This window comes from Rhinolophus sinicus, linkage group LG01 (assembly GCF_036562045.2).
Source record: "Rhinolophus sinicus isolate RSC01 linkage group LG01, ASM3656204v1, whole genome shotgun sequence".
Classification (NCBI taxonomy): domain Eukaryota; kingdom Metazoa; phylum Chordata; class Mammalia; order Chiroptera; family Rhinolophidae; genus Rhinolophus; species Rhinolophus sinicus.
The window spans coordinates 47,692,500-47,705,005 of record NC_133751.1 but is presented as its reverse complement, the minus strand read 5'-3'; the positions used below and the strand labels follow the sequence as shown (position 1 = coordinate 47,705,005).

General features: G+C 45.6%; 1 protein-coding gene and 1 pseudogene across 6 annotated transcripts in view; both read right to left on the bottom strand.

Moving 5' to 3' along the window:
- YEATS2 (YEATS domain containing 2) overlaps window positions 1-1,290 on the bottom strand; it is a 79,063-nt gene extending 77,773 nt beyond the window's left edge. For 4 of the 6 annotated variants that reach the window (XM_074328635.1, XM_074328667.1, XM_019735813.2 and 1 more), the window contains exon 1: window positions 1,110-1,290. The gene's annotated coding sequence lies outside the window, so the exon portion shown is untranslated. Of the gene's footprint in view, window positions 1-864; window positions 999-1,109 lie in introns of those variants that run through there. The other 2 variants (XM_074328641.1, XM_019735814.2) reach the window with 1 other exon arrangement.
- A 2,035-nt stretch (window positions 1,291-3,325) lies between these two features.
- Window positions 3,326-12,145, bottom strand: LOC109449474 (glutathione S-transferase P; annotated as a pseudogene).
- Between the last annotated feature and the right edge of the window lie 361 nt (window positions 12,146-12,506).

The window sequence follows — 12,506 nt, the reverse complement described above, 5'->3', positions numbered from 1 at the left end:
CTTACTTACTAATACTTAAAATCTTCAAAGGATTCCCATAGAAACCAGATTCCTAACCAGGGCATCATCTGCTCCTATCTTTGAAAGAATATACACAGCCAAAAATATACACTCAATGATAGTATCTGTAGACAGGAAAACTATGGGTACTTTTTCTCGTTTTGCTTGTCTGTAGTTTTAAATTTTCCTATGATGAATACTTGCTACTTGGTTGTTAAGAAAGAGGAAATGATATTGCTGAACACTATTTGTTACATCGCATTTTTACATGCTAAGGAGAAAAGGGAATGGAAAATTGTAGGTAATCTCTAACTGTAACTGTTATAAGCTTAGGTGAAACTACTAGCAACCATATCAACTCTAAATATGATGTGCCAAGGCTGTAGGATTACTGGTGATATTTTCCTTCTCTACTTTCTATTTTTTAACGTAAGTACATTCGTAACAGAAAACAAGTATTATGATACAAACCTCATTGTCTTCTGCAATCTGGCCACAACCCACCAAACCAGCCTTTCTTCCAAGTACTCACTTTCCCACGCTTTCCACTCCAACCCCGCACTGTCTCACACCTCCGCTGCTTTAACTTGGGCACCATCCCTGGAATGTCCTCCGACGTTTCTAAATCCTACTCATCCTTCAAGCGGGAGGAGGACGGCTAGGATGGCGACAGGTTGGAGGGAGATTCCAGGATTCTTGTTGGTAAATCCACAACTTGCTGGTCCTGGGGCCAAATCTCACCACCAATCCCATCACAGGCCACCAAGCTTAGCATCCTAAAACCTCCGGCCACTGGAGCTCAAGGAACCCCCATCCCTCAGAAAGCGCTGCGCCCCTTAGAAAAGGAGTCCCCCCTAGACATACCCAAATTCCGGGTTCCCGCTTCGGACACTTCCCGGACATACACACTCAGCCTGGATCCAGCCTCCCCCTCCAGATCCTCTCCCCTCCGCAGTCATCCGCCCCTCCCTCCGCTCCGCAACCCGGGCCGCGCGGCCGGAGAGGTGGGGGAGGGGCGCGCACGTGCCCGCGCCGCCCCCGCCCAGACAAAGCCCGGGAGAGCGGAGCGCGCACCCGGCCGGTCCCATCCCGCTCCCGCCAACACTCACCCTTTCCCTGGTCTCCAGCTGAAGCGCAGGCCGCGCAGGGGGAGCGCACCGCGGGGCGGAGGGAGCGGGCGAAGCCCTGCAGAGCTGCCCCGCCACGAAGCTCCAGCGACCCCGGAGCCCGCGGAAGCACACAGCTCGGTGCAGCCCGCCCGGCTTCGCACGTCACCACTAGGGGCGGGACGGGGTGCGCGCAGCGGTGGCGGCGGCGCGCGCGCGCGCGCGATCCGGGGGCGGAGCTCGCAGAAATGTGGGCGGGAGCGAGCGGGCGGGCGGGCGGGGCGGAGAGGGGAGGGGGCTGGCCCTGGCCCACGCTCTGACCCTGGCCGGCGCTGCCGCTCCTCGTGGGGTGTCTGGGGATCGGTTCTGGCAGAGTCACTGTCATTTATCCTTTTCCTCCCTAGAAGGAAATGACGCAGCTCAATCCCAAGTTTGACAGAATATTCTGCGGGCATTTGTGAAGCTTTTACAGTACAGTAATAACAGCAGTAGCTATGATTTTTGTGTCATCTTGTACCAAGCTTTGTGCCTAAGTAGTAGAGACACAAATAACTATAGGTATTACCAACCTACTTTACAGATGCAGAAACTGAGGCTCAGAAAGGTTGGAACTTGCCTAAGTCACACAACTAGTCAGTGACAATCCATCAAGTCCAGGTTTCCTCGTAAATATCTTAAGTCCGCACTTTCCTTTCCCTCACCTGTACCACCCTGCCCCAGACCCCTTCATCTCTCTTCCCAAGACTACTCTGGTCTCCCTACTGGTCTCCAGGGATCTGATTCTGTCCCCCTTCAATCTGTTCTCCTGTGTAAAGATTTTACCATTGGAGCTGGGTGGTAGGTTTAGAGGGGGTACACTTTGTAATTGTTTTATACTTTACATATGTTATTAAAATTTTAGATGTATTTAGTGTTTACTAAAAATATTTTAAAGGATTTACTCCTTTATCTCCAATAGCAAGCCCAGTGCATTGCACATAGCATGAGCTCAAAAATTATTTGTTGAATGAATGAATAGTAGGGCCAGGAACTGACTCCAAAACCCTGCAATATAAGGGAATAGAATATAATATGTCACCCCAGCCTCCTGACCTTAACGTCTACTCCTGACCTTAAGGGTAAATCAGATTGATAATATTTGTTCAGCAAATTTTTGCTGCATTTCTATTCTGTGTCTTGGCACTGTGTCAAGACTGCGTCAGGCACTGAGAATCAGAAATGAACAAAACAGTTCATTTTAGTCAATCTAACATGAAAGGCTAGGAAAGGCCTCCTTGAGCCTTAGGCTAAGACCCAAAGAGAAAATTGGAATTGGGAGATAACAATACTTTTCATGGAGAAAGACGTAAGGTAAGAGGTCAGCATGAGTGTGTCAGTGTTCCCCTACTTTGGGGTCTAACCCTGAGGCAGGGGCATAGAAGTATTCAGCTAAGTGGCGGGGGGGCGGGGAGGAGGGAGTGCTAGAAGACCACTTCCTCTGGCCAAGCTTGAAAGGCTGCCCATTTCTGGCAGAAGTTTCCCATTGAGCAGGACTTGGGAACAGAGAGCAGCATTGGGAAGGGAGAAGAGTCAAAAAATGCTGCTTGGTGTCCACAATTTGCACCTGGTGTGCCAGAAAACCAGCCTTCTCTGCATGCTCCCTGCCAGACAAATAGAAAGAGCCATGGACAGGCCAATGGGTGCTGTGCCAGGTGCCAGGTGATCACCAGAGGCAGTAGAGGACTCATTGGCAGGGAATGGCTGTAGAATGTAGCTAAGACCCCAAGGATGGAAAGAGCTGAAGTGCTCCCAAGTCAGCTGGGGAGAGGAGAAGGGATGGAGGAGTGGGGGCGGGGAAGATGAGACATTAGACTCTCAAAGTGCTGAAGCCACAGATGATGAGCTTGCCAGCCAGCAACCTCAGCAGCTGATGCCAGCAGGGCCATGGTGACCAGGCGTGACTAGGGAGGCCAGTGAGGACCCAGGCTACAGCTCACAGTTCTGTACCCCTCCTGCCACTGCCTTGAAGCTTCCCTTGGATCCCACAGGCCATCTTGGGAAATCAAGAGGGGAGAGGTGAAAGTTCTTACAGGACTGCAACTTCGAATTGACTAAATGTTTACCCTAAATGAGACTGTTTAAGATCAATTAACTTCCTGTTTTCTCTCTTGGAAATTTTATCCGTCCTGGGGACAGGGAGGCAGGCAGCCCCTGCCTCCTGCTAAGGGTGTCACAAGCCCTCACTGTCTTCCTTGCCATTGATGGGGAGCCAGGAAGGCCTTGAGCTTGGGCGGGGCACTGAGGGTGCCATGTAGGTGGAGAGCAAGGGGAAGGAATCCCAGCAACGGGGGCCAGGACCTGGTGATTCAGCAGCAAGTCGAGCAGGTTGTAGTCTGCAAAGGAGATCTGGTTGCCCATGATGATGGCCTGGTCCCCCTGGTTCGAGGACAACAGGGTCTCAAAAGACTTCAGGTGCAGGGACAGTTCCTTCACATAGTCCTTGTTGCCCACCTCATAGTTGGTATAGATGAGGGTGACATACTCGGAGCGGAGGTCCTCCATGCTGTCATTCACCATGTACATCAGGACCACCTCCTGCTGGTCCTTCCCATAGAACCCGAGGGAGACGCTCAGGTGGCGCAGGATGCCATTGGACTGGTACAGGGTGAACTTGGGGAGCTGCCCATACAGACAGGAGGCCTTGAGAGGGCCCCGCGGACAGTTCTCCTCAGTCACCAGCTCCTCCTTCCAGCTCTGACCCTGGTCAGACAGCAGCATGCGCCTGGCCTTGCAGCGCCCTCAAACAGTGAAGTAGACAATGGTGTAGGGCCTCTTGGTTGCCGTGTAGACAAAAGTGGTGGCAGCGCTCAAGACCAGATAACTTTCATTGGCAAGTTTAGGTTTAGCCCAATCCCCAGTAGTAATTAGAGCCCATGAGAAATAACATAGCTACCGATTTTTACACATTTGCATGCAGTGTTGTACATTTCAACAACAGATAAGCTCTGTGAAGGAAACGGACAGGGTGCTAAGAAAGCACAGCACAGAGGGACCAAATTTCGTGTGAAGGTAGAAAAGGACTCCCTGAAAAAAACGACACGAAACCTGAAGGCAGTAGGAGCTGTTGAGTCACCATAAAGCCTAAGACCAGGTGAGAAGTGCAGGGAAACTTAAGCAAGAGCAGAGTGGCTGGGGATGGGGCTGACTTAGGCAGGAGCAAGATCATGCAGGAGGGAAGAGTTTGATCTTTATGGTAAGAACAACAGGAGGCCATCAAGGGTTTCAAGCCAGGGAGTTAATGTATTCAACTTGCCCTTTAGAAAAAGATCACTTACCCTGGCAAACGGGTGGGGAATGACTGGGAAGGTGGGTGAACAAAGTAGCCGCCAGACAGTTGCAAAGCAATTTGAGTGGCCAAGGTGAATAATGAAGGTGGATTACACTGGACAGTGGAAATGAAGGGAAATGGATACATTCAATAGTTGCGGAGAAAATGCTGAGAGACTTGGTAATGAACAGGGAGCAGACCAGGGAGGAAAGGAAAGGAGACTGGCCCCTGCTAAGTCAAATGGCACATGAGGAAAAGCCGCCCCATCCCTCAAGCCGACAAAGACCTGTGCTGGGGCACACAGCTTGGCGAGTGGCAGGACGTTGGATTGCAGGCCCCTCCTTGGCCAGGCCTCCTCAGGCATTATTCACCTGTACAGTCACTAGAGGTGGGGTGTGGGGGTCGGTAGGGGAGTGGAGTAGGGTGGGGGATGGGGTGCGGTGGGGGTGGGGTGGCTGTTAAGTGTACAATGTTAATGAAAGGAAAAGCAACTCATGTTAAAGTTAGTCAGGAAGTTTCCAGTAGTGTTGACACTGGCCCAGGAAAAGGAGCCTGTAGTTTGGGGGGTGGGGGGGAGGGCTGGGGAGAACCTATGCTGGCAACTGCTGGCAAACAGCTTCTTGCAGCAGAGAAACAAGGAAAGCCTGAGAAAGGTGGGGAACCCAAAGCTCTGCCTGAGAGGCGGAGGGGGAAGCTGGCTCAGATGGAAAACTGTAGTTAAACTGACCAAGGGTTCTCAGGCCCCAGGTATCCTGGACATCCCCCTGAGAAGACCAACCACCCTTCCTAAGATTAACAGGAGTGGGAACTCTGGAGCCCTTAACATAATGAGGTTCCCCTACCAGGATGCAGATACTAATTATACATGTAAAATGAGGACCTCACTTATTTACAGCTCCAAGCAAACCATTAATGTAGTTAGTGTCTGGGAATTACACTTAGGCAGTTAGAAATGAATCGTTGTCTCCAACTAGGTCCAAACAAGGAGCCAAATGTCTGTTTGTCCTATTCGGATTTTGGCAAAACCAAATCCCAGTCTTGTAGAGCTTATTGGATCCTACCCTAACCCAAAAGAAGCCATGTATTGTACTTCTCCGTGTGGATTGCACAGTCACTGTAGAATTACAGACTTTGGGAATGGGGGTGATGATGCAAGACATGTTTTCATTCATGGAAAAAAAAGGAGGGGTGGGTGGAATTTGCCCTGAAAGGAAACATTCTACGGCTGGAACTGGTTGGACTCTCTCTTTGTTTCGTATAAAAACGAGGCCTCTAGATACGGAGAAATTGGACCTCTCATACATTGCTGATGGGAATGTAAAAGCATGTAGCCGCTGTGGCAAAAGCTTGGCAGTTCCTCAAAATGTTAAACACAGAGGTACCACATGACCTAGCAGTTACGCTCCTAGGCAAATACCTAAGAGAAATGAAAGCATATGTCCACACAAAATTTATATAAGGATGTTCCTAGCCAAAGCACGTACCTCAATAAAGTTGTTAAAAATAAAAACAGAGGCTTCTGGACAGATGCTAAAAATGTCTGAAAATTACTTGTAAAGGTAAGGTAAAGTAAATATAAAATTTCAACTATAATATGGTTCTGGTAGAATTTGGGCAATGTGAAAAGGAGAATGTATAAAAATAGTTCTACTTAAACTTCCGAGTCAAGTTTTTAAAGACTGAAGAATTTTGATTTTAATTTGGTTACATATCCTTATATACGTTATCAGCTTTTAGGTGCCCAGTTAACACAATAAATACTGGGATATTTTCATTTATTGCTTGTTGTTTGTAAATTAGACTTCCACACTACAGCTCTCTGTTATAAGAGATAAATAATGACACTAGTGCTGAGTGTATTTATTTGTTGACAGAATTTTTAATATCCTTTCATTTCCTTGGTGGCATTTACTGGTATTATCCTCTGCTAGCTTTTATTGTGATCTTCTCCTGGCTTCAGATTTAAAGGCCCATTTGTTTGAGAACTGCCTCCAAATGCTCTTAGTCAACAGGTACAGCCCTGACAGTAAATAGCCTTCATTCCCCAATAAAATAGGTTCCTGGTGGCCTAAACAGCCAAAACTAATAATGTTGCATATATCAGGTTTCAAAAATCAATTACTGTCCAGAGTGCTAGTATTCTGTTGACCCTGATGTTAGAAATCGTATTCGGCCTTCATAATGGGCACTGAATGGCAGATTTGGGGACGTTGCCCCTGTAATCAATTCTCAGATTCCTTCAATGCAAGTGAACAGGGGATTTTTAGTTGGGAGGGATGAGCAATCTTCTATAAATTGACCTTGGCAGTGAAACATACCACGTGTGTAATAACTTTTAATCTCCAAACTCATACTTTGTATGACAATTATGTGTCACCTTCTATGCTTGTAAAATGCCTTGTTCATATGTTCAGAGTAAATCTATCCAGGTTTGGTGTTTCCCAGCTGAGCAGCAATAATGTCAGAACAGCCATAAATGTGCCTGGAACAGAATTATTCACATTACAAAAGGAAAAACAGAGGGGAAACGGGCAGAGAATTTTCCCTGCTGCTTTATTTTCTGTTCACCGTAGATAAGACCAAGTAGAGAATTTGAGTAGTCAGAGTTTGTGTATAGAATGAATTTGGTTCTTGATGGCCCCAAATGCAGGAAGTCTGTTTTAAAGTAAAAAACAAATCATAATATTGGATATGATACATGGGAAAGCTTTTTTTTGACCCTTAATTGTATTATGCTTACACTATGTTTGTACTATGGTGACCTTAATATTTTGTATAAAAGATTTATTTATGCAACAACATGGGATTAAGAAGCTACGCCTCTCCTCTCCTTCTTTCATCACCCCATCTCTCCTCCTCTTATAACTCTCTCCTTTTAGACGTGGCATACATAGCAGCTTGGCAGACTTCACATCCATTCTTTTTTTTTTTTTATCTCCTTCCCCCCGCCACTCTGAGTCAAGCCATTGTTGTTCTCAGTCAGGTTGTGGAGGACGCAGCTCACCGGCCCATGTGGGAATCGAACTGGAGACCTCGGTGTTAGGTGCACAGCACTCCAACCACCTGAGCCACCTGGCTGCCCCTTCATATCCATTCTTAACCCTTTCTTCTTTGTCTTCTTCTATTAAAGCTGGGAAGTTGAACACTCAATTTCCTGCCCTCTCTTACAGCCAGGAGTGACCAGGTAACCCACTCCTAGCCAAGAAGATGAAATCACAGTTCAACGAATACAAAGAGAGGCTCCCAAAGAAAGTGGAGGGTTGTAGCTAGTTCTGCCTTTGCCCCTCTGTCCCCTTCTTCCTACCTTGAATTTGGATGTGCTGCCTGAAGGTACAGCAGACATCCTTCAACCATGAGATTACAAGCCAACACATTAAAAATGGTGGGGCAGAAAGAAGGCAAGAACCTGGGCCTTGAATGACACTGTTGAACCTTTGTACCAGGCCTGGACTGCCAACTTGTTATGTAAGAAAAATATCACTTATGTATTTAAACAACTTGTGTCCAGGTTTTCTGTTGTTTGCATTAAGCATGTTCCTATATGACACCCGAGATTTCTTCAGTGTGTTTCTTTCCTTGTTCCCCTAACATCTCTGATACCGTAGTTCTTTCTCAACCTCTATCACAGGCTCCTCTTTCTCTGCCTATGCCTAAATACTGAAGTTTCTATGTCCTCTGTCCTTGGTCTGTTCTCATTTCTTGAATAATTTTCTCTATGTCCACAGCTTCAACTGCCCCTTACATACAAATGAGTTCTAAATCTAGACCACTGAATTTGGGCTTCCCTCCTGAACCTGGACCATTTTTTTCAAATGCCTTTAAGACATTGCCCCTTGCGTGGCCCTGAAGCAAATTCAGCTGATTCACAATTAAACTCATTTTTTTTTTTCCCATCCAAAGCTTACTTTTCCTCCTTTCTTACCTATTTTGGTTAGCAGTTTCACCACCCAGTCAGTTATCTGAGATAGAATCTTTGGATTCCCACCGCGCATTTACTCTCAGAGGTCATATCCAACTAGTCTTCCGTTGTTACTGAATCCATCTTCTAAATTATTCTTAGGTCAGGTGCCTTCTCTCTTTGACCTGGTTTCCTGTCCTTGCCTCCTAATTGCCTACTCTCCCCTCTAGTACATCTCAACTGCAGGGGTCAACTTTCTACAGCACAAATCTGAGCGCCTCACTCTACTATTTAAAATACCTCCCAGTGCCCTGCTTCCATTGCCTAAGCCAAGTGGTTCTCAAGTTTGCAATGCATCAGCATTACCAGAAGGACTTGTTCAAGCAGATTGCTGGACCCCAGCGTTTCTGATTCAGTAGGTCTGAGGTGGGTCCTAAAACGTGCATTTCTAACAAATTCAGGGATGATGCTGATCAGGAAACACATTTTAAGAACAACTGGCTTAAGCTAAAATTAACTCTTATTAACGTCAAGTTAAAATCATTTGCAATTTATCTTCCTAGTTTGTGGCCGCTGCTCACCACATTCCTTAAATCATGTCCAAAGTCACTTTTCACTTTAATGGGAAGTCAAGGTCTTGACTCATTCTCTTCCACCTGCCTAGAATGCATGTCCCCTTTCTCATTCCTGCCAAACTCCCGGTTCTTCAAGGAAGCTCCTGCCTTCCTTTCTCCTGAAGAATTAATTTTTTGCTCTCTCCTCTACAGTCCTTTGGCACTTCGTATGTCGTGAGGTAATTTATAGTTTTGCTACTTAAACCGTGGTCCTCAACCAACAGTAGCGACATCACGTGGAAGCTTGTTAGAAATACAGAATCTCAGGTCCCACCTCAGCGCTACTGAAGCTGCAATTTAACAGGATCCCCAGGGGATTCCTGTGCTTACTGAGAAGCGTTGTACAGGGCCTTGTACTAGGCACTGGGTAGATACATTGATGACAGTATTTCCTTTGATTCCTTCAACAATCCCATGGATCATTATTATTGTCTATAATTCATGAAAGAGGAAGTGGAGACTGGTTGTAGCAGAGCTGGGGTTCAAACCCAAGGCCATCTGGCTTCAAAACCTGTGCTTGCTCTCCTATACCGATTGTCTCCCTATTGTAGATCTTCACACAAAGCATTGTAATCGGCTCCCTGTCTGTGTAAGGAAATGCTGAGCAGGGCAAAGTCTTATTGTCCCTAGGCTTCAAGGATGAAAATTACGCAAAGGAAACAAGGAAGAACCTTTGTTCTTTCTCACTGTCAACTCCAGTTCTAATAGCAACTTTGGGTAGGATGGGTTTCTTGAAGAGAAGAGATTATATGAAGTTTTAAAAATATCACAACTTTATTGAAATATAATTCGTATATAATAATTAACCCACTTATACACATTTTGATAAAAATGGGGTAATTGCAAATGTGGGCGTAAGGGTACAGGTAGGGGTTAGGGATAGCTGCAGCAGAGTAAGTCAGGAATAAAAGATTGGGTGGCAATCTATTAGGACTTCCACTTAGCATAACAAGAGAGAGGCAGCAGCTGTGAACCAAAGCAGGCTCACTAAAGGACTTTGGAGGCTTTATAATTACCCCATTCCTTTTTTTTTCAACATATGCCTTCTGCTTCTCACAGTGATTACTAGTTAAATAAATATATATTCATTATCTACTCTGTGCCAGGAACATTGCTGGTTCCTGAGGCTAGAGTTAAGTTAAAAAGACAGACTTGGTCCTCAAGAAATGAAAAATAAATCTGTTTGGGGAACCAGGAAAGGCTTCATAGATAAGATAGCTTTTGAGCTGAACTCAGAAGCAAGGAGAGGGTTGCTACTGACCCTAAATTTAGACAGAACCCAAAACCTAATAATAAGGTCAGGGAAAGTCACTATCTATTATGTAAGATGCAGGAAATCATTAAAAATGTGATTTAACAAATATTGATGAGACTTTTCAGTTCTAGGCAAATTCAAAATAGGCCATTTGTCATTGGCATTCTACCTTCTAGCATTTTCTCTCTCCTTTCCCTTTCCAGTGATTTCAGGCTTTCCAAAAGTATCCACTAAGGCAGGGGTGTCAAAACTGCGGCCGGGCCAACTGCAGCCCGCAATCCATTGTTAATTGGCCTGCAGCAAATTCCAAAAATATATTTATTTTACTTAAATAAACTAGGTGAGGCAATACGTACTTCACCTTGAGTGAGTGGCCCGGCTGTTTGTCTGTTTTACCGCATATGGCCCTTGGTAAAAAATGTTGAAAAAGGTTTGGACACCCATGTACTAAGGGATCTTATCCCAGCTGATCCTATCCCCTGAATTGGATTCTTGGCTAGATAGATTCTTAGACCTCCTCAGATAAGAAATGATTCCTGATTTTGAAGAGTCCATAATCTTGGAGAGGGAGATGAAGAGTCAAATAAACAGAAAAGTACTCTTACAAAGGTATATAAAGTAAGTAGTGGGGCATCATCTGAGTCAGACTTGAATGGGGATAGAGTGGTCACCAAAGCTGCCCTGAGGAAGTGAACCCTAGTTCTTTCAGAGAACACGTGGGAAGTTACAGGCCAGGCATTCCAGGAGAAAGAAGCCCAGGCTCAGAGATGGGTAAGCCCATGAAGCATTTCTCCCCACCCCCCTACCCCACTCTAGATTTGTGGAATTTCATATTGTATTTGTTTTGGCAAGCAGCAAAGCCTTCCTCTCCCTAAACAATTCAGATCTCTCTTCCTGGCCCTTAGCAGGTAGCCAGGCATATGAACTATAGTGTCAACCAATTGTTTCCACCAAGAATTTCAATCAAGGAGTAAGTGAGGGAAAGATACATTTTTTAGCAGTTATGGTGTATGGGTATGGATGTTCTATCCAGCTTATTTCAGCCTGAAGATCGTTGTTGTGTGTATCAAGTGTCTTGACTGATTTAGGTTTAGGAGTCATCACGTACAGTCATAACTGAAGCCACAGAAGTGGATAAAATTGCCCAGGATGATTATCTGCAGGGTAAGAAGAAAACCTGGTAATTGAGGATTTACAAAAGAGGTAGTAGAAGAGCCCATGAAAGAAAAATAAAAGGAAAACTGTGATGATCGTCAAGACAGGAAAAATATAATCAAGAGCATCAAATTTTGTAGGGCGTTGAATAAGGACTTTGGATTAGCAGTAAAGATGTAATTAGTACGTGTGGCAAGGGTGATTTCTGTAGAAGTATGAGTGCGTGAGTCAGATTGCGGTGTGTTAAGTTGTGAGGCCAAGGAGAGACATTTTAAAAAGTGGGTGGAATTAGAAGGGAACTGAGGGCTGCAGAAAGTATTTTAAAAATGGGAGAGGCTGGCGTATGTGGAAATGCTAAAAGAAAGTGCTCATAGAAAGAGAGGTTAACAGTTGGAGAAGAAGAAAGGGGGAAGTTCCTAAGATGCTAGATGAGTGGGACTTAGTTTAGATGGAGGGAGGACATCTAGGTCACGAAGAAGGTAGAGGATAGGAAATAAGTACGGAAGGGCAAGATGTTGAGAGAGATTCTACCTCATGTCCTTTAAGTCTTTGAGGGAGAAGGCAAGATCAACTGCTCAGAATGAAAGAGAAGTCCGTGGAGTACTCCAGGGGAGAGGTAATGCGCTCTTACGGAGAAAGGGAAAAGGGGAGAGTCGGTACACAATGAACGCTTGCCAAGAATATCTTGCTCCGTTGGTTGGAGTGCCTAGAATTTTAGCAGTATCATTTGCAGCTCATTGATTTTCTCTACCAGTGCTGAATAGCTTGGGAGTAGCAGTAGAGGAGGCCAACAATTGGGTTGATACACATGTAGGCGGTAGGAGAGTAAACGGAATGGGAGGCCAAAAGGTGGAGCAAATTTTGCGTGCTGGTGAGGGTGGTTGAACGATATTATAATTATGGAATGCAGGTGGGGAAGGGATGATGGGTCACCCAGGGGCTGGCATGAAGAGATGTTAGAAGATTGGAGATCTGGATAAGGTCACAAAAAAAGTCATGGAATGAGAAATGGAAGGACAGGAAGGCTGTAGCCAAAGATGGAAAGACTTCAGAGTTGAAGTTTTCATAGGAAGAATGATTCTGAGTGATGACACAATCTAAGGCATGGCCTGTGCATTACTGGAGTGCCTGGGGGTGAAGGTCTGTTGATTAGAGGTCACAATGCTGTGAG